General features: G+C 34.2%; 1 protein-coding gene across 1 annotated transcript in view; it reads right to left on the reverse strand.

The window, feature by feature from the left end:
* STAG1 (stromal antigen 1) overlaps window positions 1–19,274 on the reverse strand; it is a 318,010-nt gene that overhangs the window by 275,240 nt on the left and 23,496 nt on the right. The window lies entirely within an intron of this gene.

Genomic DNA, 19,274 nt, shown 5'->3' on the forward strand with positions numbered 1-19,274 from the left:
ATTATTCCCCATTTTATTTATAAGAAAACAAGATGCAAACAAAGGTTACATTACTTACTAAGGGTCACACAGTTAAGTCTAAAACTGAATATGAACTCAGATTTTCCTGATTCCAGGTCAGGTACTGTAGTCAGTATGCTATCTAGCAGCCTTAATAAAGGGTTTATAAGAAAGCAACTGATGGCCAGTCTGTAGGGATGCTAGTAAAACTAAACAGAAAAATTTTACACTGATGGACTTTTCAATCCTACTCATACCTGAGGTAACATTACTATATCATAACTCAGACCTCGGATATAACTACAACGGTTCTTTCTCATTAGACCCATTATCAGGCCCTTTACTGGTATTATCATGCTGACTCCTTCCACTAATAATCATTGCAGGCCAAAACCACCTAGCCCATGAATCCCTAGTACGAAAAAAAACTTAACAATATTTATTATTCTTCAGTTCTCCTTATTTATAGCATTCGCCTCATCAGAACTTATCATATTCTATATCCTATTTGAAACAACTTTAATTCCAACCCTAATCATCATCACAAGCTGAGGCAGCCAAAATGAATGACTCAACGCAGGCCTTTATTTCCTTTTCTATACACTAGTAGAATCCTTACCACTTCTAGTAGCCCTACTCCACTTACACAACAGCCTAGGCTCCCTCCACATATTAATTATATCATTAATCTCACTAACCCTAGACACTTCTATATCTACCTCTTTACTCTGATATGCTTGCATAACAGCATTCATAGTAAAAATACCACTATACGGCCTTCACCTCTGACTGCCTAAAGCATATGTAGAAGCCCCTATTGCAGGTTCTATAGTCTTAGCTGCTATCCTATGTCCCTCTAAAACCCATGTCCCATTTAGATTAAGTCCTCTTGACTCTAGAGCCAATGCTCTATCCACCTCGTCTTTAACCCGTCCGCCACCCCTCCTTCCATTTAGATTATTCAGGAGAAGCTATAGATGGAAGACTATTTAGGGAAGGAGTTCAGTCATTTTACTGTACATAGAGCCAAATGGAAATTCTAACCCAAATCATCCCAGGAAGCTTAACATTCTACAATATTAGGTTCCTGAGGGATTTAAAAAATATTTCTTCTCTAGAGATGAAGAAAACTAGAGTAATTTGCCCTATCAACTCTCCCTCACAGTAATAAGGAAAACAGATGGCACCCGCAGCTTCCTTAGGGGATGAACAAAGTCTTTATTCTGTGGTCACTATTACTAAGAGAATTCTGACCCAGTCAGTGTTATGGTAGCTCAGAGGTCCAAGGTAAGTGGCATAAAGTTATGAATTTTTTCTCTATGACTAAGACTACTCAGAAGCAGTTTACTTTCACTTGGAAAGGAGTTCAATATACCTTCATTATTCTTCTCCATAGATATTTGAAATCTTCTTCATATAGCCACATTAGGATAGGCAGAAAATTGATTGAAGCTTCCCTTCCTGAGGGAACTGATATGTATTTCTGCAGTAATGAAATAATGATGAATGAGCCAGATGATGCCATAGTAGCAGAAGTCCTAATTCAGATAGCCCACATGAGCAATAAGGGATGAGAAATCAGATAAGAAAATCCAATGGCCAACCTACTCAGTCAAGTTTCAGGTTCAGTACAAAATAAGTTACTTACACTTCCTCACAACTAAGAAAGAAGCTCAATAACGTAACAGACTCCAGATTTGTAGAACTCTTATTCCCCATACATGTATATTTCAAGGTGAGGCCCAGGACACACTACAGACCTGAAAGTAATAAAGGAGGCTATCCAGTGGCATCTCCTGTTGGGCCCTTATGACCCTGAGAGGCCCATATTTCTGGAGGTCTGTGTCCATTTTAAAAAACAAAACAAAACAAAACAAAACAAAAGAACAAAAAACAAACAAACAAAAAACAGGCTTAAGTGGAGTCTTTGGCAAGCATCAAGAAAAAACCAAAATAATCAGCTATTAAACTGCAATTCCACATTCCCCAGAGCAGTCACTATATCACTTCTGAAAAGTAGCTGTTTTTCCTATTTCTGGACCCACATTGCTATTGAACAAATAACTCATATGACTACTCTTTGTCCCATTATGGGTTGAATTGATACATACGCCCTCTTAACAAAATGGGTAGACACAAGAGGCTTCTATGACAAAACAAATATGGTACATTCAAAATCACACTTGCATGAGTCCCTCTATGTTAGTACCCCTTATAAATAGGTGTTAATTAGGCCTGATTCACATTCTGGAACCTTACCCTCCCCTGGCCCTTTGGGTTCCCATTTTTAAGGGCTTGATTCCTGAGAAACATATACAAACTGGATTTGGTTTTCATTACTCAGTTAACAGAGTACACTTTAGGGAATAGGAGTTGGCAAGTCCTACCAGTGGGCTAATAAAGGCTAATAAATGGCAATCTTAAAGCATGGGGCAGCAAAGTTCTTCATATACAAAATATTGACTGATGGTCATGGGTCTGGCTAAATTCAATTCAATAAAGTGCCTATTATGTGCAAAGCACAGTGTGAAGCATCAGAGATACAAAAAGAGGCAAAAGATTTAGTATCTCCCCTGAAGGGGATATATATCTAATGGGATCCTGAGAGCACAGAACTAGATAATCAAAGGCTCATCCCCTTCCAATCAATGGAAGAATTTTGCTGATGCCTATCACTGAATACAGTTATTTTTGTGAGGTACATCAGCACTCATCAAAGATATCATAGATTAAATAACCAGATTGGAACTTATTAGACCAACAGGACAAAGGATTATATTATCACCTAAGAACAAGCCAGCTATTCTTGACCAACTGAGCTCCTTAAGCTATTTGAAACACCCACCTAAACCAAGTGGTCTAGACCTGTATACTAACTGTCAAAACGGCACTCTTACATTTCAAAGTACAAGATTTATTCTTGCTTATCAATGGTTGTATCACTGTGTGTCTGACTTGTCTGGGTCACATGTCAAGGCTCCCAGGAGCCATGTCTGTAACAAATCAGTTTTTTCTGGGTTCCAGGATGGCAACTGATTAAACTATTTATTATCTGTAATCTCTGCTTTCAAAACTACAATTAAAAATGTGAATGTAGTGAATAAGGGAAATGAAAGTATTAAAAGTGCCATATTTGGGGCAGCGAGGTGGTACAGTGGATAGAGCATGAGCCCTGAAATCAGGAGGACCTGAATTCAAATATTACCTCAGATACTTAACACTACCTTAGCTGTGTGATCCTGGACAAGTCACTTAACCCCAATTGCCTCAGCAAAAAAAAAAAAAAAAAAAAAAGTGGAATGTTCTCTCATTTACTCAAAGCTGACTAATAAGGAGAATGTAGAAGGTTAACCATGATGTCAGATACTATGGGCCCACCTGGATGCAGGTGAACATTTTATGAAGTTATTGGGAAAAGAGGGCAAGACCTCAGCTGATTTATGAGGTGAAAGAAAGGTACATTTACATTCAACACTTAGAGATACATTCCAATTATTTGTAAAGTGCCTAGAGAATGGATGTGACTTGTGCTATAATAAATTATAAAAGAGATATCTATTGATATTACTAGTTTATTAGTGAAGCAAGGGTCTGGTCACATATTAATTCTACCTCTCCTTAAATGATCAGTTCACTTTTTAAAAATAAGTTTCTATTGATATCCCTTTAACCTCATTTATATTTCCCAATGTCTCTTTCAGGCCCCTCTCAAAGAGCCTAATCCATATAACAAAGAATTTTTTAAAAAGAAAGAAAAAGAAAACACTTCACCAAAACTAGGTATCAAACTGAAAAAGTCCAAAATTAGTTCCCCAGATGGGAGAAGCAGTGTTGCATGAGGAAAATACTGAGCCAAGATATTGAGATATTGAGCCAAGCAACTGTGCCAGTTTGCAAGGTATGAGGTTAAATTTATAATTATTTTGATTTGTATGACTTATTATTAGTGACACTGAATAATCTTTCATATAATTAACTGATGAAAACAACTTTCACATCATTATTCTCACTTCAAGTTTGATGTTGAAACAAAATTAGGAACTTGCAAATCACTGACAAGTTAACAAAAAGAGGTTTACTTTGCCCTAAAATAGCAAAGATATGCAACAAGTCTCTTTTTGAGTTGTGGCATCCTTTATTTCCATAGCATATGGCTACTCATTTATATTCAGGAATCCAAGCTCAACAACCTGTGGCCAAAATTTTCATGCCTAAGGTCACTTCCAACTCTACAATCTATGAATAGAAGGATACCTATTTAATTAAACATCCGAATACATGAAAGTAGGGAAAGTGAAGTAAGACTAAAAATATAGATTAGAGCCAGATTATGGTGCCTTGAGTACAAACAATAGATAGCAACTGAAAATTTTTGAGGAAGTAACATACAATAAGGAAGACCAATTAGGCTATTATAATCACTTAAACAAAGTGATAAAGGTCAGAACTAGGATAGTGACAGTATTTGTAGAGAAAAAAGACAGTTGATAGTTAAAGTAGAAATGCCAACATGTGTTTTCTCTTTGGCTATGGGAGGAGAAAGAAAGAAGGGGGAAAAAAAGACAAAAACAACTGAGATCCTGAACTTGAGAGATTTGGAGGATAGGATAGTAGAACAATCAACAGATACAGACAAATCATAAGGAATAGAGGGAAAATAATTATTTTCATTTTGGATATGATACAACTAAGATTACCATTAGATACCTAGAGAAAGATGTCCAGCAGGGGGCCAGATATATAGGATCTAACAGTTGAAATCAAGAGAAACATTACCACTTCAGCTACAGGTGACATTACCAAGGGGTCTATTTAGAAGGAGAATATGACCCACAGCTAGCCCTTATATGACTAGCATCCGGGCACTAACTGGGGGAGTGGGAGTGGGAGTGGGGGTGTTCAATCTTAAGAAATTTTATCTCTAATGTTTACTAAGTTGTTAGAAAATAACATTAGCGTTGATTTTTTAAAATACTTGCTCTCAAACAACAGATTCACAGATTTAGATCCAACCTTAATGTTCTCTGAATTCCAAGTCATATCACTAATTGCCTTAAAAGGCATTTCAAACTGGATTTCTTGTAGCTATCTCAAACTCCACTGTTCCAAAAATGAACTAATTATCTTTCCCTCACCAAACACTTTTTCCTTCCCAACTTTCTTATTACTGTTGACATTATTACTCTACCAGTCCTCTCAAGCTCACAATCAGTGTCATTCTTGGTTATTCACTTGCACTCTTTTGCCAGTTCTTGTTTCTACTTTAACAATATCTCTCCTAAACATCTCTTTCCCCCACTCAAACAGCAACCAATGCAATGCAGACCCTCACTCCTGGACTATACAACAAACAGTCTCTTGTCTGGTTTCCTTATCTCAAGTCTCTCCCCAATCAACTCTTATCTTTCATTCAACTACCCAAGTGATCTTCCCATATAAGAATAATCTGACCATCTCTCACCCACCTATTCAATAAATTCCAGTGTTCCTTATTATATCCAGAATCAAATATAAAATTCTTTTGATATTTAAAGCCTTTCCTATAACTAGGCCCCTGGCTACCTTTCTGTTCTTCTCATTCCAAATTCCCTTCTATAATATACTCTATGAACCAATAACATTGGTCTTTTTGCTATTTCTTACATGACATTATGTTTTCCTTATTACTTTTCACTGATTTTCCTCTATTCCTGTGATACTTTTTTCTTATCCCTGCCTTCAGGCTTCCTTCAATATTCAGCTCAAATTCCTCCTTCTACAAAAGGCCTGTAATAATATGTTTCCTCCTCCTCCTCCTCCAACATCATCACCACTCCTCCCTTACTACTAGTGGCTTCTCTCTGAGACTGCCTCCCATTAAACCCAGTATATTTTGTATATAATTGTTCAAATGTATCTCCTCCCTCCCATCAGAATATGAATTCCTTGAGGGCAAGAATAGTTTTGTTTTGATCCCTAGGGCATATCTGGCTCATCATAGTGATTAATAAATGCTTAATGACGATTGTTCTCTCAGTCTCCTGGGTTTGTCACATTAATCCCTTATATCACACATATTCAATCAGTTGTCAAAGTTTGCCATTTCTATTTCCACAATATCCCTCTCATGGTATGTGCCCCCTTTGGTCTGCACATATAGCCATCATCTTCTCATGCATCATCTTTGCAACAGCTTCTTAATGGTATTATATGTCTCCCTCCTAATAGATCTGTCTGCCTCCCAAGTCTCATCAATCCATTCTATCCTACCAATTGCTACCAAAGTGAATTTCCTTAAACGTAGATCAGTGTCATCCCCTGATTCAGTCAACTCTAGGGCTCCCTACTATCTTGAGAATAAAATATAAACTGATCTTTCTAGCTTTTAAATTTTAAAGCCCTTTAACAGTCTCCACTATTTTTCTAACCTTGCTGTGTTTTCTATGCCTTAAAAGGTGAGTTATAGAGAAGAAAAAAAATATTTATTATAATTTATAGCAGGTTTTAAGAACAATTTTTACATTTATAATGCAAATGAATTTTCAATTAAGTATATGGAAATTATTTTTTGACAATTTCCTGCATTCATTAAACAAACCACATTCATAGCCTAAAGATAAAAAATGCACTTTGATGTTCAAATCTTACTCAGATTGAAATGTTTATCACTTCTCTTTAATTTCTTGAGGGTGTCTTTTTAACTTAGCTTACAATCAAACTAATGATTTTAACAATGTACAACAGACCAAGTTAAAATGTAATATCTGTGAAAATATGGCTATCCTTCCAAATTCCTAATTATGTGTAATGTAATTTAGTCTCAACTTTTAGCTTAAACATACTTTCTGAAGAAAGAATTTTATACTAAAAGATCTCTACTTCACATGTACACAATGGTTAAAGTAGTAGCAGATGAAATGCTTCAAATACACATGTACAAACTTTTTTCTACACACACTTTTTGTGATGAAACAGCTGAAAATCAAGATTTTAAAACTCTTCCGTAAAATTTTAATCATTTGTTTATTAGAATAATTTAGATTGTTTTTCTTAGTATTTCTTTTATTATGTTTTGTCACTTTAGGTGAAAAATATTAATAATTTGTCTTCAACATTAGTAGACAATATCATATAATATCAGCTTTGCCTTCCTCAGCTTTGCCCTGCTCAGCAGTTTATTTACTGTTATATTCCCCCCTCCCCCCATAAATATGCAACTGGTCTTAACTTATGTCAAAGATAAGTGTTCAAGTTTGTAATTACAGAGTTGTAAAGAGGAGAAAAAAATCCTTATCTTCCTACAGCCAAATACTTGATATCTCAAAACCCTGATATCTCCCCTTGGTTTTGCAATTCTGTGTTTGGAATGTGTTCCCTCTCACCTCCACCATACAAGATCCCTCTCTTCCTTCAAGAAACAGCTCAAGTACCATCTCTAAAGAAAGAACAGCTACTCATCTGTATTTGTGGGAGAATGCTTTCTCACTGGAATATTCTCCTACAATGAAATCACAGATCCAAACTAAAAAGAAAAACATTTTGTTAGGAGGCAATTAAATAAGAGAAGGACATAACAGAAAATTATTTCAGTATAAAAACAAATTAACAAAAACTTTTTTTTGGAATTGTGCTAAGAAGGTAATTAAAATGTATTAAAGGCATGAATCCTTTTGACTTAGGAACCTCATAGCTAGTAATATATTCCTCTAAGGAGGTCAAAGGAAAAGAAAATTGATAGCAAAAAGTTGGAAATAAAAAAGATTTTTACCAATCAGAGAATGGCTAAACAAATTGTAGCACATGAATGGAGCAAAATATAATTATACCCTAATAAAGAATAAAAAATTCAAAAGCTTGAGAATAATATAAACTAACACAAAAACAAGATAATGATATGTAACAACAATAATAGAAATAGAATACAAAAATGCACCAAAAAACAAACCAAAAAACCTTGATTATCATGTAATTGTAAAGGATAGACTTGGTTCTCCTCAAAATATAGCCCAGAAAACACCTTTCATCTTTGCTTTCCAGAGGTGGGAGACTATGATTTTAGAAGATCATATATATTGTTAAACTCAGCTGATATGCTTTAAGCTTTGTCTTACTATACCTTTTTTACACCTAACTTGCTTTTCCCTCACCACTACATGGTTTTCTGGGAAGGAATACATTTAGAGATTACAGTGATAAAAACTGTTAATAAAGTTGTAAAAGTACATAAAGACAACTAAAGTCTAAATACTATGGCACAACCTTTAGTGTAATCATAGAAAAATTTGTGAGTTCAAATTTAAATTATTATGTGATAGAAAAATCTTCCCACTGTGAAGACTTAATTTCTTAGTTTGTGTTAAAATGAGGGATTTTCAACCAAACCAATTAAATTATGAAATAAAGCACAGATCAAGAAAATTTAAATTATTTATTAAATATATCTATCCCCCTCCTCCTCAAAAGTCATCTGTTTTGCTTGATGGCAATTCATTATATCTCTTCTTATCTTACAATGAATTAAAATTTTGAAAGTATTAACCATGTCACTACCTAAAATACAATGCTCAATTTGTTTACCATCCATATTTTATTCATTGCTATATTGTCACTAATGATTATTAAATTGTTCCTGACCTTCTTTCCTAAGAGACACAAGTGTGAAATAAAGAAATTAACTGGATATATAATGTATTCAATATGTATCCCATATGACACTTCTGTTGTGCTTTTAAAGTTCACGTTGGTCAATGGAGATAATAATCCAGCCAATATTATTCCCTTAAATCCCAATCCAATCAGGGTCTATCACCAGTGATTCAATGAGCAGGTTAATTAGTATTTCCCCAACATGAATATTGTAAAAGATCAAGGCTAACAAAAATGGGTAAAATGGGTCTAAAAAGAATATGATGATGATCTTTCAGAGAATGATGTGATTAAGCAAATTCAGGGTTGAATCCTGGTTCTATTATTAATATTTGAGTGATCTTGAGCAAATCACCTAACCTCTTTTGACCTCCATTTCCTCATCTGTAAAATGAGAAGAGTAGAGTAACCTCTCTTTCAGCTCTAAATCAGTGATACAGAGACATGGTAAAGTGGTTCTTCCGCCAGAGATTACTGGCCAATGTGACAATAGACTTTGTATTCCCATTGATCCATAACTATTTTTCAGGACAGGAATCATGTATTCATTAGTCCAGGATTGTCCAAGAAAGAGATCAACATCTCAGATATCAGGATGTATTTCAGATGTCATCTCACAATCCTATATATACCTGTTTTATTGCAATTCATTGTGTACTCAATATAGCTTCTGAGGCCAAGATGAAACAATATTTTGTTTCATTTCATTATGGATTAATTCTCTGCTGCTTGTGTTAATTTTGCCCTAACAATTAACACTGAGAAAACATGGGTCGTCTATCAGCCAGCACCATCACCATCATGTGAAAACATCAGTTACAGTACATGGTGAAGTTTTGAACGCTTTGGATAAATATCTTACTTTCACAGTATCCTTTCCAGGGATATCCATATTGATAATAAGATCGACATATACACTGCCAGAGCTATCTCAGTGTTTGGGAAACTCCAAAGGAAAATGTGGCAGAGAGAGACTGACAACTAAACTGAAGGTCTACAGAGCTATTGTGCTGACCTCATTATCGTATGCCTGTGAAACCTGGACAGTATACCAATGCCATGCCAGAAAATGGAATCATTTCCATTTTAATTGTCTTAAGAAGATTCTGAAGATCACCCAGCAGGATAAGATATGAAACACTGAAGTTTTTTCTAATTACAGTGCAAAGCACTCCAACTCTACAGCAAAGAGCACAACTCCATTGAGCTGGACACAATGTTCAAATTCCAAATTTACACTTGTCAAAAAAAATTATTTTATGGAGAACTCATACAAAGTAAGTGCTCACTAGGTAATCAGAAAAAAACAATAAAAAGACATTCTTAAGGTATCTCTTAAGAACTTTCGAGTCGATTATATGACATGGAAGACATTGGCACAGGATTACACAGAATGGAGTGACCTCATCAGAGAAGGTGCTGCGCTTTATAGCAAAGCAGAATTGAATTAGCCTAAAGGAAATAAATATGCAAATTTACAGAAGCCACTCCAAATGTTCATATAGAGTATTTGTGCCTGATATGTGGCAGGACATTCCAAGCTTGTATTGATCTAATCAGCTGCAGTAAGGTCACACTCTATTCTAACATAGTGATGTCATTTTGGTCCTCTTCGAAAACGTCTACTATTGTAATCCATAGCTGCTGTCCTAATAGTTTCATCATATCACATGATCATTGTATTTTATCTGACATTATCTAGAGTGTAGAAAATATGTATTAGAAATAAGTGAATGAAAAAATAGGATTACTATGTACAAAAGCATTGTGCAAAGATGTAAGGATACAAACAGAAAAGCAAAACAAGTCCTTACTTCAAAGATCTCACATTCTAATGAACTGGAGTTGAAATAAGAAGACATGAGTTCAAATACCTTTTACTACCTGTGTGTAAATAACCAAATCATTTTACCTCTATGTACCTCAATCTCCTTATTTGTAAAATAAAGAGGATGGACAAGTTGACTCCTAAAGTTTCTTCTAATTCTAAAGTGTAAGATCTGCTCTAAAATCAACAGTGTCATCAGGCACTTACTATGTGTCAGGTACTCTTCTAAGTTCTGAAGGAAGAAAAGCAAAATGTTATTTGCTTTTACGAAGCCCATAGTTTAACTGGGGAGACAATGTATAAATAACAATGTAAGACTGGAATGTTTTGGATACTATATAAAATGCTATGACCACAAATTACACTCTACTTCAATATAATTTTCTTTTATTATTTAGAAGACTCAATTGATATTATCTTTTATAACCTTTTCGAACACACGTCTTCTTTCTGGATATTATGCTTCAAAACACCAATACAAATCCATCTACAATGTAATACCAATGAAACTATACTTGCATTTGAATAAAGTATAAATTTCATGTCAATTTTCTTAAAAATATCTGGAGTTTGTTCATCCACAACAGTTTTTCGGACACTGCCAAACTTAAAAAATCCTTATTTATGCTATCATCTCATTATTCATGTTTTCACTTTTTCTTTCATGTTTCTTCCTTCTCTTCTATGATTCTTATGCTTTTCTTCCTCTATGTTTCTGTCTCCTCACCCACATTTTTCATCTTCCTTGTGCTGTCAAGACATTTTTCTGTCTTTGAAAGCCTCTAGAGGAGGAAGGGTATGAAGGATATAGATATGAAAGATTCAGAATAGAACCTCTATTTTTTGCAAGCATTTCTCAATTTTTTGAATTGGATTTCTAAAGACCTATCCTGAAGAACTCCATTTTACATTTTGATTCTTCTTTTAGCACAGAATTTCAAAACCTCTCTATCAGAAACAGCATTACCCAAAACAATAAGATTGTAGATTTTTCACTTCTTTTGATGACTTTAGCTGTAGCATCAAACTGGTCAGTAAAGAGTCTGTAGATTTAAGTCAAATGTTTCCAGAAGATAAAAGTGATTTCTATCAAAAGGTAACTTTAAAAAGATTACATAATATTTAATGAAATCATTTTAAATAATATGAAATTAAAAAGACAGAAAACACATAAGTTACTAAAAAATTGTAGATTGTATTGTATAAAGGGAGGTAAGAATTAGGTAAAAAAACCTTACATAAGAATTAAAATCAAACACTTTTAATGGTTCATGTTACCATGAAAAAGCTGAATCTGGCCTGTTCCCAGTCTCACTGCTGAATTAAAAAAAAAAAAATGGTTCTGAGAGAAAAAAGTTCACTGAAGCATAAATTCTTAATTCATTAACTTTTTGCAGAAAAGGAGAAATATTAAGGACATCTGATATTAAGATTATGATAATGCAATAAAATTACATTTAACAAAAAAATTATTTATTTTTAAGGATGCTTCTGAAGATTCACATATTACAATCAAACAAAAAGCTACCTACACTGGTCCATTGATCTGACACATTATTTCAGGACACAAGCCATCTTTGTTCTTCGACTTCTCACTCATGTTTCTGTTACACAGTAATATAGCCAACATTTATCTCCAAGGATTTTTTTTTTTTTTTTGGAGTTCTTTTACTCTCAATTCCTAATGGCTAGGAAGTCTTAAACTTTCCAGGGTCTCAGTTTATACAATAAGAGGATTGAACTCAATAGCCTCTTAAAGAATCTTTCAACTCTAAATTTATGACATTATGATCTTATGATGGACTAAAAGGAATCTCTGTGACCATCTACTTTAACCTGTACACTAGAAAAAAAAATTACAACACATCCAGTTTTTGCTTGAAGAATTATAATGAATAACCACACACACATATACATACATACACTTATGACAATCACAATCTATTTCTCTATCTTCTGATATATTAATTCTTTCACTAAAAGAAAGATGTTCTGAAGTTTTAACTGACCTTAGGAACTAAAAGCTCAAGCTATTTACTGTTTATAGGTCTCAGGTGGTCATAAGCCACGTTGATGGTGCTTCTTGATCACATAAGGCCAAAAATACCCCATGTGGAATAACAAAAAATTCTTTAGACTTGGCAAATAGTTGTTCATGTTGATATTAATTTATCCAAGTGATTTATCCTTTCTCTATAATGGTCGCCTAAATCTACTTTTGTTGACAGCAGAATGACTAAGAGTTTCTCATTTTGTTCTAATATTGAATGTCAACTATCAGAAGGATCAACCTGATTAAATTCAGTCCAAAACAGTTCCTCAAGGTCCAAGGCTCTCAATTACACTTTGGGCTATTTCTAAATATTAAGAAGTCTTTCCTGATATCAAGCCAAAATTTGACTTCTGCCTCCCCAAAACAAATATATCCAATACTTTTCTCCACGTGAGAATCTTTCAAGAAGGTGAGAACCTATTATGTCCCTCCAGAATATTTTCTTCAGACCAAATAACCCTAATTTTTTAAACAATCCTCTATGGTCTGCTCGTAACAACATTTTTCCTCTTTCAGGATGTACTCCTCTAAAATTATGTCTTTTCTAAAACATGGAAAATTCTTCACCAAATAACACCTAACCTGGCAGGACTACCACCCTCCTTATTTCAGAAAGGTACACCTCTCTTTTTATGCAGCCGGTTATCACCTAAGGCTTTTTTTTTTTTTTTTGGCTGCCATAATACACTGTTAATTCAGGCTAATTGTATAGTCTACTAAAACCCCAAGATCCTTTACAAACTGCAGCTTAACCATGCCTCTCCCACTTTGTATTTGGCAAAATCAATCTATTCAATTCAAGCATAAGTCTCCCTACGGGGAGAACAGCTGATCAGTCGATTAGATTAGGCACATAATACAAAGTAATGAGTGACCACTGTAAGCCTAGTGTCTGATAAATTAAACATTTAAGATTTGGGGAAAAGAACTCAAAAATGCTGGGAAAACTGGAAAGCAGTTTGGCAAAAATCAAGCACAAGCCAATAACTCACACTATATATCAAAATAAATTCAAAATGTTTACATGATTTGGACATAAAAGTATGATGATATAAGCAAATTAGGAGATAAGAGACATTTTTACATTAAGTTCCAAGAATAAGAGAAGAGTTTAGGATCAGGATGAGATATAACAGAGAAATAAAATGGATAATTTTGATTACACAAAATTAAAAAGGCTTTTTATAACAATGCAGTCACCATTAAAAGGAAAGCAGGAAACTGGAAAAGAATTTTTTACAGCAAGTTCCTCCAACATATAAGGAACTGAGCCAAATTTATAAAAATGAGCCACTCCCCAATTGATAAATGGTCAAAGGATATGTGTTCTAATAAGGCAGACTGGAGGTTTTGATTAGGAACTCTTTTTTTTTTTTTTTTTTTTAAAATAAATTTTTATTGCTTGAATTCATGCCAGGGTAATTTTTTACAGCATTATCCCTTGCATTCACTTCTGTTCCGATTTTTCCCCTCCTTCCCTCCACCCCCTCCCCCAGATGGCAAGCAATCTTTTGCATGTTGAATAGGTTACAGTATATCCTGGATACACTATACGTGTGCAGAACCGAACAGTTTTCTTGTTGCACAGGGAGAATTGAATTCAGAAGGTATAAATAATCCGGGAAGAAAAACAAAAATGCAAGCAGTTTATATTCATCTCCCAGTGTTGTTTCTTTGGGTGTAGCTGCTTCTGCCCATCTTTGATCAATTGAAACTGAATTAGCTCTCTTTATCGAAGAGATCCACTTCCATCAGAATACATCCTCAAACAGTATCGTTGTTGAGGTACACAATGATCTCGATTAGGAACTCTTTAAAAACAAACTAGGGGAAGTCTTATTATATTTTGTTGTTGTTGTTGTTATGGGTTTAGAAGTTGGGAAGGCTCTACCTCAAATACCTTAACCATTCAGTTCCTCAATCTTGCTTCCCATGATCTACTCCCTCTACCTCACCTTAGACACATATTTTGCCATCACCTTAATCACAATTAATCTTGCCTTTACCTACAACCATATAATCCCCATGGTCAAAAATTCTAAATTTCCTTTATCTGATGATATGATTATCATTTTCTACCTCCCTCTACCTATCTTTATTAATCCTGCTCTCTATTCACACCATGATTTTCAATGCTATGGTTCCTCAGTTCTGTCCCAGACTATATCAATCTTGCATTATTCTCTTCTCTTTTTTCCTCCTGTACCCTTTGATAAATTAATTCAATCATATACTGTACTTATTTCCAGGCTTTGCCTGCGTATCATATTTTGACTGCACCTTGCCAAACCTTAGTAGTCAATCACTCCTACCCTCCTGTCCTACAGCACCCGACTTGGATGCTGCTGAACAAAATTAAAGACAATCACACAATCATTTTGATTGGGTCCCCAAGAACTTAAGTTATAAAATCATTTTGCTAAAACACAGGTTCTTGCATGTCACACACATTCACCCTACTCCCAACTCCATTCAATAAACTCAAATGGTTATCACTTTCAGGATCAAATACCAAAAATTTGATATTCAAAACCCTTTATAAACTAACCCACTACTGGTCTCTTATAGCATTGGATCCAGATGGCACTGAATCAGAGGGTAAAGTGAAGTCAGTGAATTTGCACAGCCCTCCCTCACTTCAAAGTCAAAACATCACTATCCTGATGTTGTGATCCTCTTTGAGAATGAAGAATCAATAACTGTCACCTTTTCAGCCTTCTTTCTTCTCATTCTCTGAAACTCACTCTTCAATCCAGTGACAGTAGCATTCTTGTAGTTCCTAACAAAATAACCTATCTCTTGGCTCCAGGCATTTTCTCTGATTAATCTCCATTGCCTGGAATGCTCTCCCTCCTCATTTCCAATACTGCATTTCCTGGCTTCCTTTAATTTCTCACCATCTAGAGAAAGCCTTTTCCAACCCTTTTTCTTTTTAGAGCTTTCTCTCTTTTAATTATTCATTTCATATCACGTATAATTTGTAGGCATTTGTTTACTTATTGTGTTCCCCATTAAGCAGGGAGAACCTTAAGGGCAAAGATTGTCATTTGCCTCCTTCTATAGTCCCAGAACTTGGCAGCAAAAGTCTGTTATTGTCGATTGAGTGGAGGAGGCAGAATAAAAGATGAGGGACCTTTGGAGATCAATAGGCAAAAATATACCGCAAAACTAAAATGACTGAGATAACAAAAGTTGATTTTCAGATACCACTCTCAAAAACAATTATCTCCTGAAAACTTGCTTCTCTGTAGCCATGAAAGACTAATATCTTGGAAAAGTTTGCGTACAAAACACGTAAAGATACTATGATTCTCTCTGAAACATGAATAACAATTGTAACAGGCTTCTTTCTGGTTTGAAATTCACATCATACTCTATTCTTAATTTTTTTTTTTAAAAAAAAAAAGCTCTCTCCCTAAGGATCTTTAAAGGAAAAAAATCATTTTTGTTCATAGCATCATCATTTTCCAAGGTTCCCAAATCAAGATCCTAGTGTTACCTTTTTGTTTCCTCATTATTTCATCTTTCAATGGTATTCTTATTAGCAAGAGCAACTGATTTTGAAAGTATTGTACTAGATACTGCAAATACAAAATAAAATAAAATAAAAATTAATGACAGTTTCTGACCCTGAGGTCAGGGGTGAAATTCAACATGCCGAGTTGAATATAATATATCATAAGAAGCAAACAAAAATGCCAAATACTTAAAAGAAAATTGAGGAAGACAAGAACACTGTTGGGAAAGGCAGAACTGGAGGAAGAAGTGCTTAAGCTGAAGAAAACTTAAGAGACACATAGTAGTTTTTTTTTTTTAACTAAATTTTACATGCATTTATAATCTGTACCTTCCTTTGCCCCTTTAAGTGAAAAGCAAACAAACAAACAAACAAAAAAAACTATTTACAAACACTAATAGTCCAGCAAAACAAATTCCTACACTGACCAAGAAGAAAATGTTTGCCTTTGCATTTTAAATCATGATGGCCGCTTTCAAAAATTTCAAAGATGGTTAGATTTAACACATTCTGTGTAGTTTCAGACCAAATAAGAAACCAAAAGATATAAATTACAGGGAACTGGATTTTAATTCAATTAAAAAAAAAAAACCATAATGAGAACATGCTAAAAATAGGGGGAGAGGAAATAGATGGAATAGCAGACAGAAAAGTGGTGCTGATTGCCACATGTGATCATCATAATAAATGAGAACCTCATAACCATATCTTCTCTCTCTATTCCACTTTTCTGTTGATTAAGTACGCATCCTTTCATATATGTGGCCTAGAACAACAGAAAAGCAGAATTCTAACCAGTCCTTTTTGTGCCTGGACTCAATTTTTGGGTTCTTTTTTTTTTTAATTACTAAAGCTTTTTTATTTTCAAAACATATGCATGGGTAATTTTTAACATTAACCCTTGCAAAACCTTGTGCTCCAATTTCACCCCCTTTCTTCTACCCTCTCCCCTGGATGGCAAGTATACCAATATATGTTAAACATGATTTAAAAAAAAAAATATATATATATATGTATATATATATACACACACATATATACATGGTAAATCCAATATATGCATATATATATATTTGTACAATTATTTTGCTGCACAAGAAAAATCAAATCAAAAAGGAAAAAAATAAGAAAATAAAATGCAAAGCAAATGACAACAAAAAGAGTAAAAACATAACGTTGTGATCAACATTCAGTTCTCCCAAAGTCCTCTCTGGAAGTCACCCTCATTTTGAGGAAGGGAAGAAATATGTGGAAATATTATGAAAGAATATTATGAAATAATATTTATGGAGCCTAAACCCTTTTCTGAATTTTTTCTTTTAAGAAACTAAGTAAAACAAATATTAAGGCCTTTCATAAGGAAGATGGTTTAAGGGTCAAGAATAAATTTGACTCTGATCTCCTTAAAATCATCGCCTTCCTCAACACTGAAGGGATTGGCTGTAAGACTCCACTTAAGAGAAGCGCCCCTTATTTATTTTGAAGAAAGGAAGGGTCTCTAAGAGTCTCTTATTCAGAAAATTCTTATTTTCTAGAGGGAAAAAAAATTAACTTTAGGAAGATTCCTCCAGGTGAGTAATCCAGAAAAGGATTCTATAGTAACTTTTTAATGTCTTACTGGAGATTCCTATAAATATTACCTAAAATCACTTTGATTATTATAGTCATGTCAGAGGATACATGGTAGTTGCAACATTTTGGACATCACTTTAAGTCAAAAATGGCTTGGATATTAATGTTAAATACAACTGTTTTCGGCAGAATTGCACATAAAATGCAGAGTACAATATTATAAATTTTTGTGACATTATTTATTTATAAAACTTAAATCAAACACCATCTCATCCATGAAGTCTTAGCCTAATATCCAGCTTAAGCTATTAGTATTTTTCCAGTGGACAATCTCAGAAAAATCCTAAAATTTGGGGTCATTCATGTATGAATGCAAGAAAGGCAAATGATTAAGAGTAAGCACACATATTTTAATGGAGGGTTTCTTCAGAAAGATATTATGAACAGAAAAGAATACATGTCAGTTAATTAGTAAGAGCCAGAGATAATCAAGGGATAGCTAATGTATTTTAGATACTCATATAATATCAAAGTTAGTCAAGCCAACAAGTGTTAATTATTAAATACTTACTATGTACAAGGCTTTTTGATAATCACTGAACATACAAATTCCTATTCTCAAGGAATTCAGTGTTATGAGGGAACAACATGAAAACTATGTACAAACAAGATATAGACAGGATAAATTGGAAATCATCTACATAAAGAAGGCACTCTCATTAAAAGGGATCAGGAAAGGATTCTTGTGGAAGATAAAATTTCATCTGAGTCTGAAGAGAACCTCAAAGAGCAGGAAAAAGGAGATGAAGAGGAAGAACATTCCAGGCATAGGGGTCAGCCAGTGGATATTCACAGAATTAGAAGACAACAAATAATGAAACAGTGAAATCAAAGCCACTGAAATCAAGGAATATATGATGAGAAGACATAAAATGACTAGAGAGGTAAGAGAATTTTTTTATCTGATCCAGTTAGTGATAACTAAGCACTGGAGTTGACTTGAAGGGATGGGGGAGGGAGAAAGAATAACTATCAGACCTGTTCTTTAAGAAGATCAATTTGGTAGCTAAATTAAGAGTTTACTAGAGGGAGAAAAGACCTGAATGGAGACCAACCAACAGGCTATATAATGGATGAGACATGAAAGGAATAAGCACTTATATAATGCCTAGTATGTGTCAAGCACTGTGCTACACATTTCTTACATATATTATCTCATCTAATTCACAAAATAACACTGTGAAATAGGTGCTATTATCATTTTTATAGTTGAGGAAACTGAAGTGAATAGAAGTTAAGTGACTTGCCCAGGGTCAGGGTATGCAGCAGGGTAGTGGCAATATCAGAGGAAAAAAGATATCATACACAGAAAATGTTACTAAGAACAAATTGGACTTAAGAGTAAGGAATTATGGATGACACTTATGTTATAAATCTAGATAGGTAGCCTGTATCTGTAAGTACACATAGTCTATATCTATGTTATAAATCTGGATAGATACAGAAGATGGTAGTACCTTCCATAATAATAGGAAAGTTAGGAGAAGGAGAGGGCTTGGCAGAGAAATGGTGAGTTTTGTTTCAGGGAATCATCATCATCATAGAGCTTATTATATTATTATAATTGAAATTTAAGTTAACTAATAAGTGTTCACCAAGCAAGACAATATCAAGAGAAA

The sequence above is a fragment of the Antechinus flavipes genome, chromosome 3 (genome assembly GCF_016432865.1).
Source record: "Antechinus flavipes isolate AdamAnt ecotype Samford, QLD, Australia chromosome 3, AdamAnt_v2, whole genome shotgun sequence".
Lineage (NCBI taxonomy): Eukaryota > Metazoa > Chordata > Mammalia > Dasyuromorphia > Dasyuridae > Antechinus > Antechinus flavipes.